We start from the raw sequence: 23,688 nt of genomic DNA, 5'->3' as shown, positions 1-23,688 counted from the left end.
TGCATGCAGGATACATAAAAGGCACATACAAGCTGCATACAAGCCGCATATACGTTGCATACAGGATACAAACACGGCACATACAAGCTGTATACAGGATACATACATGGCACATACAAGCTGTATACAGCGTAGGGATTTGTACTCACTGAGCCGCGTTGTAGGTAGGCACAGGTTCACATAGTGATTGTAACGGGTCTGGGAGGCGGAACCTCTGAGCTACTATACAAGGGGGCGGTCCTTGTAAGGGAGCGGGTGGCGACCAGGCAGGCAGTCACAGCAGGTGACCGGGACAGTCTCTGGAAGAACGGGCAGGAAGTCACGGCAAGTGACCAGGGCAGTCTCTGGATGAACGGGCAGATGGTCACGGCAAGTGACCGGGGCAGTCTCTGGATGAACGGGCAGATGGTCACGGCAAGTGACCGGGGCAGTCTCTGGATGAACGGGCAGATGGTCACGGCAAGTGACCGGGGCAGTCTCTGGGTAAAGGGTTGGTACGACCTGTGGCGGCTGATGGTAGACGTGAGCTCCCAGGTTGAGCAGGCGAGAGTCTCTGGATAAACGGGTGGTCACGGCATGTGACGGCGGAGCCTCCAGGAAGACCGACAGGCGGCAGATGAGCGCTCCCAGGTGAGCGGGCAGGAGTCACTGGACAGGCAGGTGGTCACAGCATGTGACGGCGGAGCCTCCAGGTAGGCTAGCAGGCAGGTAGCAGATGTGCGCTCCCAGGTGAGCGGGCAAGCTGGTCCATAGACAGACTGACAGGAGTTGGAAGGCAGACCATCGGACCTCAGGCAAGCAGGCAGGTAGCTGATGTGCGCTCCCAGGTGAGCGGGCAAGCTGGTCCTTAGACAGACTGACAGGAGTTGTAAGGCAGACCGTCGGACCTCAGGCTAGCAGGCAGGTAGCAGAATATCAGGCAGGAATAAGACAGCAAGCTGGCAGGAATCTGGCAGGTATCTGGCAGGTAACTGGCAACGGGACCTGAGGGCTGAAGCAGAGTAGTGAACAGTGCAACAACATTGCTCGGGCACCTCCATTTTGGAGGAGGTGCCTTATATATGGTGAAGTCCTCCGGCCATTGGCCGGGGACTCCTTAGGACGGCGCGCGCGGCCCCTTTAAGAGGGAGGGAGAGCGCGCGCGCGCCCTAAGCACAGTGGCCGGGAAGGAGCGCGCGCTGCCAGCAGAGCGGGAGGAGGACGCCGGGCACGGAGCAGAGAGGTGAGGGGAACAGCGTCCCTGCCTAGCAGAGGGCAGGGACGCCGGCGCTACAGTACCCCCCCCTTTAGGCCCCCCCTTTTTTAGGCCAGACAGAAATTTAGCAAGGATAAGAGGGGCATGGATGTTCTCCCGGGGCTCCCACGTTCTCTCCTCAGGACCAAACCCCTTCCAATCTACTAGAAAAAAGGTCTTTCCTCTTACCCTTTTGGTGGCAAGAATGTTCTCTACCTCAAACTCGTCCTCAGCAGAAACCGGAGCAGGAGGCGTACCTGTAGACTTGGAAAAAGAGTTAAGTACCACAGGTTTGAGGAGAGATACATGGAAGGAGTTAGGGATCCGTAAGTTGGCCGGGAGTTTCAATTTATAGGCCACCGGGTTGATCTGACTGATGACCTCCAGAGGACCGATGAACCGAGGCCCTAACTTGTAAGAAGGTATCTTGAGTCGGACATATTTAGATGAGAGCCAGACTTTATCTCCAGGACGAAATTGTGGAGGATCCAGGCGTTTTTTGTCAGCGTGTCTTTTCATCCGTTCGGACGACTGAAGGAGTGCGGATCGGGTACTCTCCCAAATGGAGGAAAATTTGCTAACGAGAGATTCCGCAGCCGGGTTGTCCACAGAGGTGGAGACAGGAAAAGGAATCCGAGGATGCTGACCGAAGACTACAAAAAACGGGGATTTGGAGGAGGATTCGCTCTTGTGATTGTTATAAGAGAACTCGGCCCATGGTAGGAGATCCATCCAGTCTGAATGATGGGCATTAACGAAGTGCCGGAGGTAACTGGTCAGGTTCTGATTGATCCGCTCCACTTGACCATTGGACTGTGGGTGGTAAGCGGAAGAGAAGTCCAGGGTGACGTCTAGCAGTTTACAAGTGGCTCTCCAGAAGCGTGAGGTGAACTGTACCCCACGATCCGACACGATGTGGCGGGGCAGGCCATGAAGACGAAAGATGTGACGAATAAAGTCTTTAGCTAGCTCGGGTGCAGACGGGAGGCCTTGCAGGGGAACGAAATGAGCCATCTTGGAGAAGCTGTCAGCGACCACCCAAATGACCGTACAACCGGCAGAGACTGGGAGGTCAGTTATAAAATCCATTGCTATATGCTGCCAGGGGGCAGCAGGTACAGAAAGCGGAAGGAGGCGACCGGCTGGCAGATGTCTCGGAACCTTGTTGCGGGCGCAGGACACACAGGCAGAAACAAAGTCTATTACATCCTTGTGCAGGGTAGGCCACCAGTAGTGCCGGGTAATAAGCTGGAGGGTCTTTTTCTGACCGGCATGGCCAGCCAGTTTAGACGAGTGACCCCAGTGAAGGATCTTCTCCCGATCAGGTACTGATACGAACGTCTTTCCGGCAGGGAGACGATTTAGACTCACGGGAGCCACCTGCATTACTCTGGCGGGATCGATGATGTGTTTCGGATCTTCCTCGAGATCAGACACCAGAAAGGATCGAGACAAGGCGTCCGCCTTGACGTTTTTGTCAGCCGGGCGAAAATGAAGAACAAAATCAAAGCGAGCAAAAAACAAGGACCACCGGGCTTGGCGCGGGTTAAGTCTCTGGGCATGCTGGAGGTAAGCCAAGTTCTTGTGGTCAGTGTAAATTATTACCGGGTGAAGAGCCCCCTCGAGCAGGTAACGCCACTCCTCCAATGCCAGTTTGATGGCCAATAACTCTCGGTCTCCTATGGAATAATTGCGCTCTGAGGAGGAGAAGAGTTTAGAGAAGAAGCCGCAAGTTACCATCCTCCCGGAAGATGATTTTTGAGTAAGTACCGCTCCGGCTCCAGAGGAGGAGGCGTCAACTTCCAGGAAGAACTGCTTGTTGCCGTCCGGGCGATGCAGCACCGGGGCGGAAGAGAAGGCCTGTTTTAAGGAAAGAAAGGCCTCCTCTGCTTCGGGCGGCCACTCTTTGGGATTAGTACCCTTACGGGTGAGCGCGGAAATTGGGGCAGTCCGGGAAGAGAAGTGTGGTATGAAGAGGCGGTAGTAGTTGGCGAAGCCCAGGAACCGCTGAATGGCCTTCAACCCCTCCGGTCGAGGCCATTTCTCGATGGCAGACAGTTTCTCTGGATCCATTCGTAGGCCGGTCTGAGAAATAATGTAGCCCAAAAACGGAAGCGAGGTCTGCTCAAAGAGGCACTTCTCGTATTTAGCGAAGAGGTGATTCTGCCTGAGCCTGAGCAGGACCTGACGAACGTCCCTCCGGTGAGTCTGGAGATCCGGAGAGAAGACCAAGATGTCGTCCAGGTACACCACTACGCAGGAGTAGAGAAGGTCCCGGAAGATGTCATTGACCAACTCTTGAAAGACGGCAGGAGCGTTACAGAAACCAAAGGGCATTACCAGATATTCATAGTGGCCGTCCCGGGTGTTGAATGCCGTCTTCCATTCATCCCCCTGACGGATACGAACCAGGTTGTACGCCCCACGGAGGTCCAGTTTGGTGAAGATTCTAGCCCCCCTCAGACGATCAAATAACTCCGGAATGAGCGGAAGGGGGTACTTATTCTTCACCGTGATCTGGTTAAGGCCTCTATAGTCTATACAGGGACGGAGAGAGCCGTCCTTCTTTTTGACGAAAAAGAAGCCTGCTCCCGCCGGGGAGGTAGATTTCCGGATGAATCCCCTGGCCAGATTCTCCTCAATATATTCGGGCATCGACCGGGTCTCAGCAGCGGATAATGGATAAATACGCCCACGGGGAGGAGTAGTACCGGGTAACAGGTCGATAGGGCAGTCGTATGGTCTATGAGGGGGTAGTGTCTCTGCCTCCTTTTTATTAAAGACATCAGCATAAGACCAATAAGGAATCGGAAGTCCAGGTAGATTAGCTGGGGTAGGAGAAGGACGGACGGGATGGACGGGAACCAGACAGGTCTTATGGCAGTCCTGTCCCCAGCGAAGGACCTCTCCGGTCTGCCAGTCAAGCACGGGTGCATGTCTCTGGAGCCAAGGTAGACCTAGCAAGAGGGCGTGAGAGAGTCCAGGCAGAACATGAAAGGAGATACTCTCAGAATGCAGCATTCCCACCTGCAGAGTAATGGATTCGGTGATGAGTTGGATGGGGCGTGGTAAGAGACCCCCATCCACGGCAGCAACAGACAAGGGTACAGCCAGAGGTTTGGTGGGGATGCGGTATTTCTCTACCAGGGACTGTGAAATAAGATTCCCGGCTGCTCCAGAGTCAAGTTGGGCTAGTTCGAAATAACGGTTCTCCCCGCAGACGATTGAGACTGACAGCAGCAGAGATGGAGAGGATTTATTCTTGTCTAGGTCGACCTCTCTGAGCGAACCTAGACACAGGCGTTTCCCGACCTCTCCGGGCAGGCACGGATCCGGTGCTCCTTACTGCCACAGTAGAAGCAGCTCCCCTCGGCACGGCGTAAGTCCTGACGGGTTTTGACCATCTTGGTCTGGTCGACCTGCATAGGCTCAGGAGAGTGTACCTGGGGAGAGACGGAGGGAGTGACGGGTTTCTGAAAAGTAGGAGCTAGACGTGGAAACCTCCTCTCACGGGTGACCTCTTTGGCACGCTCCTGGAACCGTAGGTCAATCCGGGTGGCAAGAGTTATTAGGTCATCGAGAGTGGTAGGAATGTCCCGACCGGCAAGTTCATCTTTAATACGGCCGGACAGACCCTCCCAGAAGACGGATACCAGAGCGTCGTTATCCCAGGCCAGCTCCGAGGCAAGGGTACGGAACCGTATGGCATATTGGCCCACGGTGAGACTTCCCTGACGGAGGCGTAGCAGTGATGATGCGGATGAGGTCTTCCGTCCGGGTTCGTCGAAGACTTTCCGGAAAGCCGTGAGAAAGGCAGGCAAGTCGGACACCAGGGGGTCTACTCTCTCCCATAGAGGATTTAGCCAGGCCAGGGCCTCCCCGGTGAGATGGGACATGATGAAGGCAATTTTGGCCCGGTCGGAGTTAAACTGGTGGGACAATAGTTCAAAGTGCAGGGTGCACTGATTTATGAAGCCCCGAGCCTGGGCGGAGTCGCCTCCGAAGCGAGGAGGTGCAGAAAGCCGGGGTCCGGGGTAGGATACCATGGTATTAGTGGGCAGCGGAGCTGCCGGATTGCGAGTCATGGCTGTCACGCTGTCTCTGTATACTGGAGGTAGGGGGCCTAAGCTGACCCTAAGCTGGGGCCCTGACTAATCCCTCAACCTGGAGGTACTGTTAAAGGTACAGAGGTCCAGGCCGCCAGCGTAACCCCTACCTCCTGAAGATCCCTGCACCTCAGTAATCTAGTCCTGAGAAGGACCCCGATCACAACCAAAGGGAACAAGAAATAATATGCCCAAACACAGTATTTAGACGAACGAGACAGTACAAGGGAAAAACCAAAACCACCTTGCATACAAAAACTACACAACTACAACAGAGGGAACACCAACGGGAAAGGAGATAAATGATAAAGCGAGGAAAGGGGAAAAACACTTCCAAATACACTTATCTCAGCAACTCCAAACACCACGATCCGCTCTGTCAGTCTGAATGAAATGCTGCGAGAAGTCAGGCTGTGTACTCGTGACGATCTTCGTGGCAACACACCCGTGACAGTACCCCCCCTTCTACGAGGGGCCTCCGGACCCTCAGGGCCAGGTTTATCCGGGTGAGTCATGTGGAAGGCCCGAACTAATCGGTCTGCGTTAATATCCGACGCAGGAACCCACATCCTCTCCTCAGGACCATACCCCTTCCAATGAACCAGGTACTGAAGGGACCGGCGATTAAAGCGTGAATCAATGACCCTCGATACCTGGAACTCCAAGTTACCATTGACAACCACTGGAGGGGGAGGTAAAAGTGACGGTATCACTGGCGCCACATACCTCTTAAGCAATGATCTGTGAAACACGTTGTGAATTTTAAACGTAGGGGGGAGGTCAAGACGGAATGCCACCGGATTAATAATAGAACTGATTCTGTACGGCCCGATGAACCTGGGACCCAGTTTCCAGGAGGGAACCTTAAGTTTTATATTCCTGGTAGACAACCATACCCGATCGTTCACACTTAGGTCCGGACCAGACACTCTCCTCCTATCAGCCATACGTTTGTATCGGTTCCCCATAGTATTCAGATTCTTCAGCACCCCTCTCCATACTGAAGCGAGTGATGAGGAAAATCGTTCCTCCTCAGGAACCCCCGAAGAGCCCCCCCCCACTGAAAGTACAAAACTGGGGGTGAAAACCATATGCCCCAAAAAACGGGGACTTACCAGTGGACTCGCTCCGCCTATTATTAAGAGCAAACTCTGCCAGAGGTAAGAAAGAAGCCCAGTCCTCCTGGTTCTCTGACACAAAACACCGGAGATATGTCTCCAAGCTCTGGTTCATACGTTCCGTCTGACCATTGGTCTGAGGATGAAAAGCCGATGAGAATGACAAATGCATCCCCCGCCGTGCACAAAACGCCTTCCAGAACTTAGACACAAACTGAGACCCCCGATCAGACACCACCTCGGAGGGTACCCCGTGAAGCCTCACAATCTCCCCAATGAACACCTGCGCAAGAGTTTTAGCATTAGGGAGAGCCGGAAGAGCGCTAAAATGTGCCATCTTGCTGAACCTGTCCACTACAACGAGTATGACCGTTTTACCCGAAGACGGAGGGAGGTCCGTAATAAAGTCCATAGACAGATGAGTCCAAGGACGCTCCGGGATCTTCAAAGGTAAGAGGGCCCCAGACGGACGGGTATGTGAGGTCTTAGAGCGCGCACAAACCCCACAGGACGCGACAAAAGTTACCACCTCCTTATGTAAATTAGGCCACCAAAACCGACGCGAGAGGAGATCCACAGTAGCTTTACTCCCCGGGTGTCCTGCAAAAACTGAGTTATGGTGTGCCTCGATCACCTTTTGTCGCAACTGATCTGGAACAAACAATCTCCCTGGAGGTCCAACAGGGGCGTCCCCCTGAGCCTCCAATACCTCCTCCTCCAGCTCAGAGCATACTGCCGAAACCACCACCCCCTCCTGAAGGATAGGAATCGGGTCGTCCGTATTCCCGGCCCCCGGGAAACTACGAGATAAGGCATCCGCCTTTACATTTTTTGACCGAGGACGATATGTAACGACAAAATTAAACCTGGTAAAAAACAATGACCACCTAGCTTGTCTGGGATTCAGACGTTTCGCGGACTCCAGATATAGCAGGTTCTTGTGATCGGTGATGACGGTGACCGGATGAACAGCCCCCTCCAGAAAATGGCGCCACTCCTCAAAAGCTAACTTAATGGCCAAGAGTTCCCTATTGCCGACATCGTAATTCCTCTCAGCGGACGACAATTTTTTAGAGAAAAAGGCGCACGGATGCCACTTACCAGGGGACGAACCCTGTGACAATACTGCTCCCACCCCTACCTCGGAAGCGTCTACCTCTACAATGAATGGCTGAGACGCATCAGGTTGAATGAGTATGGGCGCCGAGGCAAAACATTTTTTCAAAGAGGAGAATGCTTGACAAGCCTTGTCAGACCACCTAGAAAAATCCGTCCCCTTTTTAGTCATGTCAGTGAGAGGCTTAACCATGGACGAGAAATTACGAATGAACTTCCGGTAATAATTAGCAAACCCCAGGAAACGTTGTAGTGCCTTAAGATTCTCAGGCCGATCCCACTCAAGAACTGCCCGCACTTTCCCAGGGTCCATACGAAAACCGGACGCTGAAACCAGGAAGCCTAAAAACTGGAGTTCCTGTACGGCGAACACACACTTTTCCCACTTGGCATACAGTTTATTATCCCGCAAGATCTGTAACACCTGCCTAACGTGCTCCTGATGAGACACCAGATCCAGCGAGTAAATTAGGATATCATCCAGATATATGACAACAAACTGTCCCACCAAGCGGCGAAAAATGTCATTAACAAAGTGTTGGAACACCGCCGGGGCATTAGTCAGACCGAATGGCATGACAAGGTTCTCATAATGCCCCTCCGGAGTGTTAAACGCCGTCTTCCACTCATCCCCCTCCTTCATCCTAATCAGATTGTACGCCCCCCTGAGATCCAACTTAGAAAACCATTTGGCGCCCACGATCTGATTAAAGAGATCGGGAATAAGTGGGAGCGGATACGGATCTCGGACCGTAATCCGATTAAGTTCACGGAAATCCAGGCAAGGGCGTAGGCCTCCATCTTTCTTCTTAACAAAGAAGAACCCCGCAGCCACCGGTGAAGATGAAGGTCTAATATGCCCCTTAGCCAGACTTTCTGAGATATAATCCTTCATGGCCTGCCTCTCAGGACCAGAAAGATTATACAACCTAGCTTTAGGTAACTTGGCCTCAGGGAGCAGTTTTACAGAACAGTCATACACGCGATGAGGAGGTAGTTCCTGACACCCTTTCTCCGAGTATACATCCTCAAAGTCCGCCAGAAATGGAGGTAAGACCCAAGGAGTAACCGCACCAATGACCGTGTTCATGCAGTTTTTATTACAGAATTTACTCCATTGGCTTATCTCCCTGGTTTGCCAATTAATAACCGGGTTATGCTTAGCTAACCAAGGAAGGCCCAACACAATAGGAGTGGGAAGACCCTCCAACACGTAGCAAGACAACAGTTCTTTATGTATTGCCCCCACTTGAAGTTTTACGTCATGCACAACTTGCAAAAAACTTCCCTGCCCGAGAGGCCTGGCATCGATCGAGAATATGGGGATGGGTTTAGCCAACTCACTCAACCGCATACCTTGAACCCGGGCAAACCGAGCATCAACCAGATTAGCCCCGGCCCCACTATCCAGAAGAACAGATATCCTCTCAGTTCTCGTACCCACCATCACCTCCGCCGGTACGAGAAACTGAGACGAACCTAGGGACGAAATACCTACTCCCAGATTGCCGTCCACCACACAACCTGGGATCAACAGTTTTCCGACGACTCTTCACTCTGCAAGGGACGGGATGGACACCCCCCAATAAAATGTCCCTTTGTCCCGCAGAAGAAACACCTTCCTGCCTTATGGCGCACCACCGGTCCCCTCCCCCGAAATGATGTCCCTCCTAATTGCATAGGCTCCTCTGGACTGACCAGGGGAACCACCATATGAGGGGACCTTGTAGGAGGTGGAGTCATCACAGGGGGTAGAGTTATCCCGCACCTCTCCCGAAGCCGTCTGTCCACGCGAATAGCGAGGGCCATAGCGGCTTCCAGAGACACGGGAGAGTCATACTGTGCCAACACATCCTGTAATTTGTCGGATAAACCATGACAAAACTGGCTCCTAAGAGCCGGGTCATTCCACTGGGTGTCCGTGGCCCACCTACGGAACTCCGAACAGAATTCCTCCGCCGGACGATCTCCCTGCTGGATCCTACGTAACTTAGACTCAGCAAGAGAGATCCGATCTGGGTCATCATATACGAGTCCCAAGGCAGCGAAAAACCTATCCACTGACTGGAGAGCCGGGGAACCCGGGGGAAGAGAGAACGCCCAAGATTGTGGGTCCCCTTGTAGGAGCGAGATGACAATTCCCACCCTTTGTTCTTCACTCCCCGATGACCGAGGCCGCAGCCGAAAGTACAATTTACATGCCTCCCGGAAAACAAAAAACTTGTCCCGCCCCCCAGTGAACCTATCAGGGAGAGCTACTTTAGGTTCTGGTCCGGCTTGCTCCTGAGGATGCCAAACCTTGGACCTAACGTCCGCCAGCTCCATGGACAAACTCTGCAATTGCCGAGCTAGACCGGCTACTGGATCCATAGTAGCTGGAGAAAAACTAAGTGGGTCGGTGAAAATGTCACGCTGTCTCTGTATACTGGAGGTAGGGGGCCTAAGCTGACCCTAAGCTGGGGCCCTGACTAATCCCTCAACCTGGAGGTACTGTTAAAGGTACAGAGGTCCAGGCCGCCAGCGTAACCCCTACCTCCTGAAGATCCCTGCACCTCAGTAATCTAGTCCTGAGAAGGACCCCGATCACAACCAAAGGGAACAAGAAATAATATGCCCAAACACAGTATTTAGACGAACGAGACAGTACAAGGGAAAAACCAAAACCACCTTGCATACAAAAACTACACAACTACAACAGAGGGAACACCAACGGGAAAGGAGATAAATGATAAAGCGAGGAAAGGGGAAAAACACTTCCAAATACACTTATCTCAGCAACTCCAAACACCACGATCCGCTCTGTCAGTCTGAATGAAATGCTGCGAGAAGTCAGGCTGTGTACTCGTGACGATCTTCGTGGCAACACACCCGTGACAATGGCACTGGCGGAGGTTGCTGGTGGAGCAGTCAGAGTGTCCAGGCGAGAATTGACATTCCGCAGGTGACCCAGGATGGACTCCTGTTGGGACCTCTGACGGGACAGTTCATGACACAGGTCCGAGAGCGAGGGAGCTTGGGTGCCACCGGGTTCCATGGCCCGAGCAAACTGTAACGGGTCTGGGAGGCGGAACCTCTGAGCTACTATACAAGGGGGCGGTCCTTGTAAGGGAGCGGGTGGCGACCAGACAGGCAGTCACAGCAGGTGACCGGGACAGTCTCTGGAAGAACGGGCAGGAAGTCACGGCAAGTGACCAGGGCAGTCTCTGGATGAACGGGCAGATGGTCACGGCAAGTGACCGGGGCAGTCTCTGGATGAACGGGCAGATGGTCACGGCAAGTGACCGGGGCAGTCTCTGGATGAACGGGCAGATGGTCACGGCAAGTGACCGGGGCAGTCTCTGGATGAACGGGCAGATGGTCACGGCAAGTGACCGGGGCAGCCTCTGGATGAACGGGCAGATGGTCACGGCAAGTGACCGGGGCAGTCTCTGGGTAAAGGGTTGGTACGACCTGTGGCGGCTGATGGTAGACGTGAGCTCCCAGGTGAGCAGGCGAGAGTCTCTGGATAAACGGGTGGTCACGGCATGTGACGGCGGAGCCTCCAGGAAGACCAACAGACAGGCGGCAGATGAGCGCTCCCAGGTGAGCGGGCAGGAGTCACTGGACAGGCAGGTGGTCACAGCATGTGACGGCGGAGCCTCCAGGTAGGCTAGCAGGCAGGTAGCAGATGTGCGCTCCCAGGTGAGCGGGCAAGCTGGTCCATAGACAGACTGACAGGAGTTGGAAGGCAGACCATCGGACCTCAGGCAAGCAGGCAGGTAGCTGATGTGCGCTCCCAGGTGAGCGGGCAAGCTGGTCCTTAGACAGACTGACAGGAGTTGTAAGGCAGACCGTCGGACCTCAGGCTAGCAGGCAGATAGCAGAATATCAGGCAGGAATAAGACAGCAAGCTGGCAGGAATCTGGCAGGTATCTGGCAGGTAACTGGCAACGGGACCTGAGGGCTGAAGCAGAGTAGTGAACAGTGCAACAACATTGCTCAGGCACCTCCATTTTGGAGGAGGTGCCTTATATATGGTGAAGTCCTCCGGCCATTGGCCGGGGACTCCTTAGGACGGCGCGCGCGGCCCCTTTAAGAGGGAGGGAGAGCGCGCGCGCGCCCTAAGCACAGTGGCCGGGAAGGAGCGCGCGCTGCCAGCAGAGCGGGAGGAGGACGCCGGGCACGGAGCAGAGAGGTGAGGGGAACAGCGTCCCTGCCTAGCAGAGGGCAGGGACGCCGGCGCTACAGTACCCCCCCCTTTAGGCCCCCCCTTTTTTAGGCCAGACAGAAATTTAGCAAGGATAAGAGGGGCATGGATGTTCTCCCGGGGCTCCCACGTTCTCTCCTCAGGACCAAACCCCTTCCAATCTACTAGAAAAAAGGTCTTTCCTCTTACCCTTTTGGTGGCAAGAATGTTCTCTACCTCAAACTCGTCCTCAGCAGAAACCGGAGCAGGAGGCGTACCTGTAGACTTGGAAAAAGAGTTAAGTACCACAGGTTTGAGGAGAGATACATGGAAGGAGTTAGGGATCCGTAAGTTGGCCGGGAGTTTCAATTTATAGGCCACCGGGTTGATCTGACTGATGACCTCCAGAGGACCGATGAACCGAGGCCCTAACTTGTAAGAAGGTATCTTGAGTCGGACATATTTAGATGAGAGCCAGACTTTATCTCCAGGACGAAATTGTGGAGGATCCAGGCGTTTTTTGTCAGCGTGTCTTTTTATCCGTTCGGACGACTGAAGGAGTGCGGATCGGGTACTCTCCCAAATGGAGGAAAATTTGCTAACGAGAGATTCCGCAGCCGGGTTGTCCACAGAGGTGGAGACAGGAAAAGGAATCCGAGGATGCTGACCGAAGACTACAAAAAACGGGGATTTGGAGGAGGATTCGCTCTCGTGATTGTTATAAGAGAACTCGGCCCATGGTAGGAGATCCACCCAGTCTGAATGATGGGCATTAACGAAGTGCCGGAGGTAACTGGTCAGGTTCTGATTGATCCGCTCCACTTGACCATTGGACTGTGGGTGGTAAGCGAAAGAGAAGTCCAGGGTGACGTCTAGCAGTTTACAAGTGGCTCTCCAGAAGCGTGAGGTGAACTGTACCCCACGATCCGACACGATGTGGCGGGGCAGGCCATGAAGACGAAAGATGTGACGAATAAAGTCTTTAGCTAGCTCGGGTGCAGACGGGAGGCCTGGCAGGGGAACGAAATGAGCCATCTTGGAGAAGCTGTCAGCGACCACCCAAATGACCGTACAACCGGCAGAGACTGGGAGGTCAGTTATAAAGTCCATTGCTATATGCTGCCAGGGGGCAGCAGGTACAGAAAGCGGAAGGAGGCGACCGGCTGGCAGATGTCTCGGAACCTTGTTGCTGGCGCAGGACACACAGGCAGAAACAAAGTCTATTACATCCTTGTGCAGGGTAGGCCACCAGTAGTGCCGGGTAATAAGCTGGAGGGTCTTTTTCTGACCGGCATGGCCAGCCAGTTTAGACGAGTGACCCCAGTGAAGGATCTTCTCCCGATCAGGTACTGATACGAACGTCTTTCCGGCAGGGAGACGATTTAGACTCACGGGAGCCACCTGCATTACTCTGGCGGGATCGATGATGTGTTTCGGATCTTCCTCGAGATCAGACACCAGAAAGGATCGAGACAAGGCGTCCGCCTTGACGTTTTTGTCAGCCGGGCGAAAATGAAGAACAAAATCAAAGCGAGCAAAAAACAAGGACCACCGGGCTTGGCGCGGGTTAAGTCTCTGGGCATGCTGGAGGTAAGCCAAGTTCTTGTGGTCAGTGTAAATTATTACCGGGTGAAGAGCCCCCTCGAGCAGGTAACGCCACTCCTCCAATGCCAGTTTGATGGCCAATAACTCTCGGTCTCCTATGGAATAATTGCGCTCTGAGGAGGAGAAGAGTTTAGAGAAGAAGCCGCAAGTTACCATCCTCCCGGAAGATGATTTTTGAGTAAGTACCGCTCCGGCTCCAGAGGAGGAGGCGTCAACTTCCAGGAAGAACTGCTTGTTGCCGTCCGGGCGATGCAGCACCGGGGCGGAAGAGAAGGCCTGTTTTAAGGAAAGAAAGGCCTCCTCTGCTTCGGGCGGCCACTCTTTGGGATTAGTACCCTTACGGGTGAGCGCGGAAATTGGGGCAGTCCGGGAAGAGAAGTGTGGTATGAAGAGGCGGTAGTAGTTGGCGAAGCCCAGGAACCGCTGAATGGCCTTCAACCCCTCCGGTCGAGGCCATTTCTCGATGGCAGACAGTTTCTCTGGATCCATTCGTAGGCCGGTCTGAGAAATAATGTAGCCCAAAAACGGAAGCGAGGTCTGCTCAAAGAGGCACTTCTCGTATTTAGCGAAGAGGTGATTCTGCCTGAGCCTGAGCAGGACCTGACGAACGTCCCTCCGGTGAGTCTGGAGATCCGGAGAGAAGACCAAGATGTCGTCCAGGTACACCACTACGCAGGAGTAGAGAAGGTCCCGGAAGATGTCATTGACCAACTCTTGAAAGACGGCAGGAGCGTTACAGAAACCAAAGGGCATTACCAGATATTCATAGTGGCCGTCCCGGGTGTTGAATGCCGTCTTCCATTCATCCCCCTGACGGATACGAACCAGGTTGTACGCCCCACGGAGGTCCAGTTTGGTGAAGATTCTAGCCCCCCTCAGACGATCAAATAACTCCGGAATGAGCGGAAGGGGGTACTTATTCTTCACCGTGATCTGGTTAAGGCCTCTATAGTCTATACAGGGACGGAGAGAGCCGTCCTTCTTTTTGACGAAAAAGAAGCCTGCTCCCGCCGGGGAGGTAGATTTCCGGATGAATCCCCTGGCCAGATTCTCCTCAATATATTCGGACATCGACCGGGTCTCAGCAGCGGATAATGGATAAATACGCCCACGGGGAGGAGTAGTACCGGGTAACAGGTCGATAGGGCAGTCGTATGGTCTATGAGGGGGTAGTGTCTCTGCCTCCTTTTTATTAAAGACATCAGCATAAGACCAATAAGGAATCGGAAGTCCAGGTAGATTAGCTGGGGTAGGAGAAGGACGGACGGGATGGACGGGAACCAGACAGGTCTTATGGCAGTCCTGTCCCCAGCGAAGGACCTCTCCGGTCTGCCAGTCAAGCACGGGTGCATGTCTCTGGAGCCAAGGTAGACCTAGCAAGAGGGCGTGAGAGAGTCCAGGCAGAACATGAAAGGAGATACTCTCAGAATGCAGCATTCCCACCTGCAGAGTAATGGATTCGGTGATGAGTTGGATGGGGCGTGGTAAGAGACCCCCATCCACGGCAGCAACAGACAAGGGTACAGCCAGAGGTTTGGTGGAGATGCGGTATTTCTCTACCAGGGACTGTGAAATAAGATTCCCGGCTGCTCCAGAGTCAAGTTGGGCTAGTTCGAAATAACGGTTCTCCCCGCAGACGATTGAGACTGACAGCAGCAGAGATGGAGAGGATTTATTCTTGTCTAGGTCGACCTCTCTGAGCGAACCTAGACACAGGCGTTTCCCGACCTCTCCGGGCAGGCACAGATCCGGTGCTCCTTACTGCCACAGTAGAAGCAGCTCCCCTCGGCACGGCGTAAGTCCTGACGGGTTTTGACCATCTTGGTCTGGTCGACCTGCATAGGCTCAGGAGAGTGTACCTGGGGAGAGACGGAGGGAGTGACGGGTTTCTGAAAAGTAGGAGCTAGACGTGGAAACCTCCTCTCACGGGTGACCTCTTTGGCACGCTCCTGGAACCGTAGGTCAATCCGGGTGGCAAGAGTTATTAGGTCATCGAGAGTGGTAGGAATGTCCCGACCGGCAAGTTCATCTTTAATACGGCCGGACAGACCCTCCCAGAAGACGGATACCAGAGCGTCGTTATCCCAGGCCAGCTCCGAGGCAAGGGTACGGAACCGTATGGCATATTGGCCCACGGTGAGACTTCCCTGACGGAGGCGTAGCAGTGATGATGCGGATGAGGTCTTCCGTCCGGGTTCGTCGAAGACTTTCCGGAAAGCCGTGAGAAAGGCAGGCAAGTCGGACACCAGGGGGTCTCCTCTCTCCCATAGAGGATTTAGCCAGGCCAGGGCCTCCCCGGTGAGATGGGACATGATGAAGGCAATTTTGGCCCGGTCGGAGTTAAACTGGTGGGACAATAGTTCAAAGTGCAGGGTGCACTGATTTATGAAGCCCCGAGCCTGGGCGGAGTCGCCTCCGAAGCGAGGAGGTGCAGAAAGCCGGGGTCCGGGGTAGGATACCATGGTATTAGTGGGCAGCGGAGCTGCCGGATTGCGAGTCATGGCACTGGCGGAGGTTGCTGGTGGAGCAGTCAGAGTGTCCAGGCGAGAATTGACATTCCGCAGGTGACCCAGGATGGACTCCTGTTGGGACCTCTGACGGGACAGTTCATGACACAAGTCCGAGAGCGAGGGAGCTTGGGTGCCACCGGGTTCCATGGCCCGAGCAAACTGTAACGGGTCTGGGAGGCGGAACCTCTGAGCTACTATACAAGGGGGCGGTCCTTGTAAGGGAGCGGGTGGCGACCAGGCAGGCAGTCACAGCAGGTGACCGGGACAGTCTCTGGAAGAACGGGCAGGAAGTCACGGCAAGTGACCAGGGCAGTCTCTGGATGAACGGGCAGATGGTCACGGCAAGTGACCGGGGCAGTCTCTGGATGAACGGGCAGATGGTCACGGCAAGTGACCGGGGCAGTCTCTGGATGAACGGGCAGATGGTCACGGCAAGTGACCGGGGCAGTCTCTGGATGAACGGGCAGATGGTCACGGCAAGTGACCGGGGCAGTCTCTGGATGAACGGGCAGATGGTCACGGCAAGTGACCGGGGCAGTCTCTGGGTAAAGGGTTGGTACGACCTGTGGCGGCTGATGGTAGACGTGAGCTCCCAGGTGAGCAGGCGAGAGTCTCTGGATAAACCGGTGGTCACGGCATGTGACGGCGGAGCCTCCAGGAAGACCAACAGACAGGCGGCAGATGAGCGCTCCCAGGTGAGCGGGCAGGAGTCACTGGACAGGCAGGTGGTCACAGCATGTGACGGCGGAGCCTCCAGGTAGGCTAGCAGGCAGGTAGCAGATGTGCGCTCCCAGGTGAGCGGGCAAGCTGGTCCATAGACAGACTGACAGGAGTTGGAAGGCAGACCATCGGACCTCAGGCAAGCAGGCAGGTAGCTGATGTGCGCTCCCAGGTGAGCGGGCAAGCTGGTCCTTAGACAGACTGACAGGAGTTGGAAGGCAGACCGTCGGACCTCAGGCTAGCAGGCAGGTAGCAGAATATCAGGCAGGAATAAGACAGCAAGCTGGCAGGAATCTGGCAGGTATCTGGCAGGTAACTGGCAACGGGACCTGAGGGCTGAAGCAGAGTAGTGAACAGTGCAACAACATTGCTCGGGCACCTCCATTTTGGAGGAGGTGCCTTATATATGGTGAAGTCCTCCGGCCATTGGCCGGGGACTCCTTAGGACGGCGCGCGCGGCCCCTTTAAGAGGGAGGGAGAGCGCGCGCGCGCGCCCTAAGCACAGTGGCCGGGAAGGAGCGCGCGCTGCCAGCAGAGCGGGAGGAGGACGCCGGGCACGGAGCAGAGAGGTGAGGGGAACAGCGTCCCTGCCTAGCAGAGGGCAGGGACGCCGGCGCTACAGTGATGCAGTCCGCGGGTTCAAACAAACTGGTGGTTTATTTAGTGCCCATACACCAGTGAGGAAACAAAAGTAACAGCCTTTTCCTGGCACAAAAAAGGAATAACAGAACAAAGCTCAAAATAACAAGTCCATGCAGCACGGCCTCAGTCGTTTAAACAAAGTGCCTTCCTCTGCCTCCTGCAGAGTCTAAGCAGCACATGCAAGGTCTGCTCACCTTATCCAACACAGACAGACTGTGAGACAGGCGCAGCTGTCTTAAATCAGCCTTCCAAGACCTGGACTGGAGGTACTGTAAGTGAGCAGCTGTTCCCCCCTCAGCTCTTTCAGCTGCTCGTAAAACCCGGCTCTGTAATCTGGGCCCATTAAACTCCTCTCAGCACTATGTGTGCTGGAGCCTGCTTCTCCGGGTCCTACATCGCCGAAGCTTGGCACTTCAGGGACACATACCTCCCGTCCACGACCTGTCCAGCAGCCACCTTATATACCCCCCCCCTCTGCCCAAAGCCGGGGGGCTTGGCACCTTCTGTCACCATACAATAAACCCTTGACAAGGCATCAGCATACCCATGTTGTTTCCCAGGCCTATGTTCTACCCGGAAACAAAAATCTTGTAGAGCCAGGAACCACCTAGTCACTCTGGCATTGTTCCCCTTCTTTTCACGCATCCAACTCAGTGGGGCATGGTCTGACACTAACCTGAACCTTCTACCTAACAGGTTATACCTCAGACTGTCTAACGCCCACTTAATGGCCAAACATTCTTTTTCTACAATGGAGTAGTTCTTCTCACAAGTGGAGAGCTTCTGACTGAGGTATATTACAGGGTGTTCTTCTCCGTTAATCTCCTGGGACAAGACTGCTCCCAGCCCAACATCCGATGCATCCGTCTGGACCACAAACTCCTTGGAGAAGTTGGGCGCCACCAAGACTGGCTGTTTACAGAGGACCAGTTTCAATTCCTGGAAGGCCGCTTCTGCTTCCGGGGACCACTTGGCCATAGCCGACTTCGTCCCTTTCAGAAGATCCGTCAGCGGGGCTGCTATCAGGGCAAAGTTAGGGACAAATCTTCGATAGTAGCCCACAATGCCTAGAAACGCCCTGACCTACTTCTTCGAGAGGTCGCCTCGACCTTATTTATTTGTGATTTTATTTCCACTCTACCAACCACATACCCTAGGTACTTGGCTTCCTCCATCTCCATGGCACATTTCTTTGGGTTGATAGTAAAGCCCGCCTTCCTTAGGGCATCAAGTATGGCTTGAACTTTGTCCAGATGACTTTCCCAGTCCTGGGTGAATATGACGATGTCATCTAGGTAGGCCGCTGCATACTTTTTGTGGGGTGCTAAGATCCGGTCCATGGCTCCCTGGAAGGTGGCCGGAGCTCCCTGCAACCCAAACGACATCCTGACGTATTGATAACATCCGTCTGGCATCGAGAAGGCTCTCTTCTCCTTGGCCTCTTTGGACAGGGTAATTTGCCAATATCCTTTGGTGAGGTCCAGAGTGGTGATGTAGCTAGCAAGTCCTAGCCTTTCGATAAGCATTGGGTATTTGTCGAACTTCGAGATCTTGTTCAGCTTCCTATAGTCATTGCAAAACCACCATTCCCCATCTGCTTTCGTCACTAAGACTATAGGACTGGATCATCCACTTTTGGACTCTTCAATGACTCCCAGGTTAAGCATCCGCCTCACTTCTTTTGAGATCACCTCTCTGCGGGCCTCGGGGATCTGGTATGGTTTTAGATTGACGCGAACATGAGGCTCTGTGAGAACCTTATGCTCTATGACCTGAGTGAGTCCTGGCAACTCCGAAAACAGGTCTTTATTTCGCTGTAGCAACTCTTTGCACTGTTACTTTTGGGCACGTGACAGTGACTCTGCCACCTTGACCTCTTTCACATCGGCCTCAGCCACTAAACAGGGAGCTTCCATGGGCTCTCTATCTTGCCATGGCTTAATCAATTTAACATGGTAAATTTGGTAGGGCTTCCTCTTCCCCGGTTGGTGGATTTTATAGTTCACTTCCCCCACTTTCTCTACCACCTCATAGGGGCCCTGCCACTTGGCCATGAACTTGCTCTCCACTGTCGGCACTAGCACAAGCACTCGATCTCCTGGGTTGAACGATCTCACCCTGACTGACCTATTGTACACCCTGGACTGTGTCTCTTATGCCTTGAGGAGGTGCTCCCTCATGATGGGCATCACGTGGGCAATCCTCTCTTGCATCTGGGCAACGTGCTCCACCACGCTCCTATAGGGCGTGGTTTCAGCTCCCCTGGACTCTTTCGCCACATCCAGGAGTCCTCGAGGGTGTCGTCCATAGAGTAGTTCAAACGGGGAGAAACCTGTAGAAGCTTGGGGAACTTCCCTGATGGCGAACAACAGATAGGGAAGCAGACAGTCCCAGTCTCGGCCATCCTTTTCCACTGCTTTCCTCAACATTGCTTTCAAGGTTTTGTTAAACCTCTTGACCAGTCCGTCCGTCTGGGGATGGTACACGGAGGTTCTCAGTTGTACTATCTGCAATGTCTTGCACAATTCCCTCATGACCTTCGACATAAATGGAGTTCCTTGGTCTGTTAGGATCTCCTTAGGCAACCCCATTCTTGAAAACATGAGGACTAACTCACGGGCGATACACCTGGCGGAGGAGTTTCGTAGTGGTACGGCCTCCGGATACCGTGTAGCATAATCTAATACCATCAGGATATACTGATGCCCTCAGGCGGACTTGACCAGAGGCCCCACTAGATCCATTGCTATGCATTCGAATGGAACCTCGATGATGGGTAGGGGCACTAGGGGACTGCGGAAGTGGGCCACTGGGGAGGTTATCTGGCATGTGGGGCAGGAACGACAATAACTCTTTATTTCTCTATAGCAACCTGACCAGTAGAATCTCTGGAGGATCCGTTCCTGAGTCTTGTCTGCACCCAGGTGACCACTCAACACATGAGAATGAGCCATGTCTAACACCCTGAGTCTATAGGGCTCTGGCACCAGCAACTGTTCTATTACCTCACCCCTGGGCTTGATTACTCTGTACAGCAAATCCGCATTCACAGCAAAATGAGGGAACCGAGTGTCAGCCCCCGGTTCCTGAGGCACCCCATTTAACACAGTAACATTTTCAAAGGCCTCTTTCAGAGTTGGGCAGTTCCAAAGTTTCCCTCGGACACCTCCAACTCAGGGATATTGGCCTCAGGGGATGTTGCCTCATCCTCATCGCCCACAAACACACACATGGGAAACTCATCTACCATGTTCTGCGGGTAAATTTCCTTAGGGGCGATCTGGCTGTCGACCGAGCAACCAGGTGTCCCTGCTTTCCCCCACATTTCCCAGAATAATGTAAAGTTACGTCCAATTATTATGGGATGCAATAGGTCCTTAACGACCGCCACTTCATGAGATGTGCCTCAGTCTGTGTTTACATCCACCTGGGCCACAGGATAGTTTTAGCATCCCCATGGATACACCAGACAACCACCACCTTCCCAGGAACCAGTCGATGAGGGAGTGTGGCCCTTATCAGGGTCACCAAACTTCCTGAGTCCAATAGTCCAGAGACTTGTACCCCGTTTACTGACACTGAGCATGCCTGAGGGCCCTCGCAATGTTGAGGAACCGTGCTGCAGGCGGGGTAAGCAAAATAGGAGCAACGCCGGCCCATGTTGCAGTCCATTGGCTCAGAGTTTATGGGACACCATGCGGCAATATGGCCAGGGGTATGACATCTCCAACACACTATATTATGGGGTGTGACCTTGGGCAGCAACTCAGACCCCTCCTGAACTCTAGGACGCCCCTCAATAGGCCCAGTGGTGCACCCGTTGCGCCCTGACAGTAAGATTCACTCCCAAGCATGCCAAAATCTCAGTTTTCAACTTAGCGTACTCTTTCGCGTCCTGAAAGGCCAAGTCATAATAGGCCTTCTGCGGATCGCCTATCAAATATGGCGCCAGCACCTCCATCCACTGCTCTGGAGGCAATTTGTCCCGCTCTGCCACCCTCTCAAAGATCGTCAAGAACGCCTCAACGTCATCACCCAGGGTCATCTTTAGTTATGCTCTTCTTACCGTCTTCCTGACGTGTGAGTCATCACCTGGATCTGATGATGTGGCGGTCGTCCTGCCACGGATCTGCTCTGCCAAGATTTCCATTTGTCTTTGCTAATGTTGGATCTGCTGCATCAGAAGTTTATTTGTTTCCTGCTGCTGCTCCTGTTGCTGCTGCCTGCTCTGCAGGTACTGCTGCTGGAACTGCGCCTGCTGTTGCTGAATTTGCTGCTGGTGCTGCACTTGTTGCGCCTGCTGTGCCTGTAACAGATGTTTAAGCAGTTCCTCCATTTTGTCCGGCGACACTTGCTGGCTTATTGCTGACTTCACCCAGGACATATACGTCTGCTTGTAGCAGTCACACTGCCACTTGGGATCTGTGCCCGTGCTTCTACCACTACTGGTTTATTTAGTGTACATACACCAATGGGGAAACAAAAGTAACAGCCTTTTCCTGGCACAAAAAAGGAATAACAGAACAAAGCTCAAAATAACAAGTCCATGCAGCACGGCCTCAGCCGTTTAAACAAAGTGCCTTCCTCTGCCTCCTGCAGAGTCTAAGCAGCACATGCAAGGTCTGCTCACCTTGCCCAACACACACAGACAGACTGAGACAGGCGCAGCTGTCTTAAATCAGCCTTCCAAGACCTGGACTGGAGGTAAGTGAGCAGCTGTCCCCCCACCCCCAGCTCTTTCAGCTGCTCGTAAAACCCGGCCCTGTAATCCGGGCCCATTAAACTCCTCTCAGCACTATGTGTGCTGGAGCCTGCTTCTCCGGGTCCTACATCACCGAAGCTTGGCACTTCGGGGACACATACCTCCCGTCCACGACCTGTCCGGCAGCCACCTTACAGCAGGATACATGCAAGGCACATACAAGCTGTATACAGGATACATACACGCTGTATACATGATACATACAAGGCACATACAAGCTGTATACAGGATACACACTGTATGCAGGATACATACAAGTTGTATACACGATATATACAAGCTGTATACAGGATATACACAAGCTGTATACAGGATACACACAAGCTGTATACAGGATATACACAAGCTGTATATAGGACACACACAAGCTGTATACAGGATACATACAAGTTGTATACAGGATACATGCACACTGTATACAGGATACATACAAGGCACATACAAGCTGTATACAGGATACATACACGCTGTATGCAGGATACATACAAGTTGTATACACGATATATACAAGCTGTATACAGGATACACACAAGCTGTATACAGGATACATACAAGCTGTATACAGGATACATACAAGCTGTATACAGGATACACACAAGCTGTATACAGGATACATACAAGCTGTATACAGGATACACACAAGCTGTATACAGGATACACAGAAGCTGTATACAGGATACACACAAGCTATATATGTAATAGTGGGGAAGGATGTAGCCTTCCCTAGGCACTGAAGTAGTTAAGGAAAATGGTCCCTTAGTTAATCCTCTCTGAACTGTCGTAGGCCAAGCTAAGGGGTTAGCTTCAGTGGTCCAGTCAGTAGAGTAGAGGGGGTACTTAGTGCCCGGATCAAGCCTTGAGTGATATAGAGCTTGTTCCTGGCATAATTCATTGTGGGCTGCAGTACCTGTAAACAGCCACAAGATGCCACTGTCCTGGGTGCAGATGTCAGGTTGAGTCTGCTAGCAGTGTTACAGACAAGGATGAGTTAATGCTGTGTGATGACAGCTCACTGAGGGTGGGCACATTAGGAAAATCTCTGTTTAGTTTCCAGAATCAGGAAGTGATTCTTCAGTAAGAGATTGGACAGCAAATCGTTCAGGCAGCCTGACTATAGTGGCTGCTAGGGTAGACGGGAGCTCCATACCCTCAGACAGTGGGATCACCATTGTGCAAGTCTCCCCACACAAGAGCACGAGTCCTGTCAGCCGGCCGAGGAAACTCATCAAAGGTAGTGAGGACCCGGGGCACTTCTAGTCTGCAGGAAGCAGAGGAAGATAAATAGGACTCCAGGCTAAGACGTGGGGGAGAGATATCGGATCCAGGTCACTGTCAGTATTACAGAAGAGTCTCTTGGGCCAGAGATTAGAGTCACAGAGATGCTTCACTTAAAGAGGGAACCAGGGCTGAAGGAGTTACCAGCGCCTGTGAGAGAGATGATAACCTGTCGGGCCTTATCCATTATATCTGCCTGTAAATATTGTATATATTCCTCTTCCCCAAGTAAAGTCCAAGTTCTGGTTAAGAACCTCGTGTCCTCTGAGTTTATTGCTGCCCTGGTCCCAGAAGAGAAATGCCTGGAGACAGCCGCGATCGGATGGCTTGAAGTAAGTGAAGAGCACTACATACACAGCCACACTTCAGAGGGAGGACACGTATTGTCTGTAGGGTGCCATAGCGAGAGGGGGCTACAGCTCGCCCACGACTACC

Source organism: Phyllobates terribilis, unplaced genomic scaffold (assembly GCF_046119375.1).
Source record: "Phyllobates terribilis strain yellow unplaced genomic scaffold, ASM4611937v1 Scaffold_10__3_contigs__length_209671492, whole genome shotgun sequence".
NCBI classification, from domain to species: Eukaryota; Metazoa; Chordata; class Amphibia; order Anura; family Dendrobatidae; genus Phyllobates; species Phyllobates terribilis.
Note: the sequence above shows the minus strand (reverse complement) of the source record.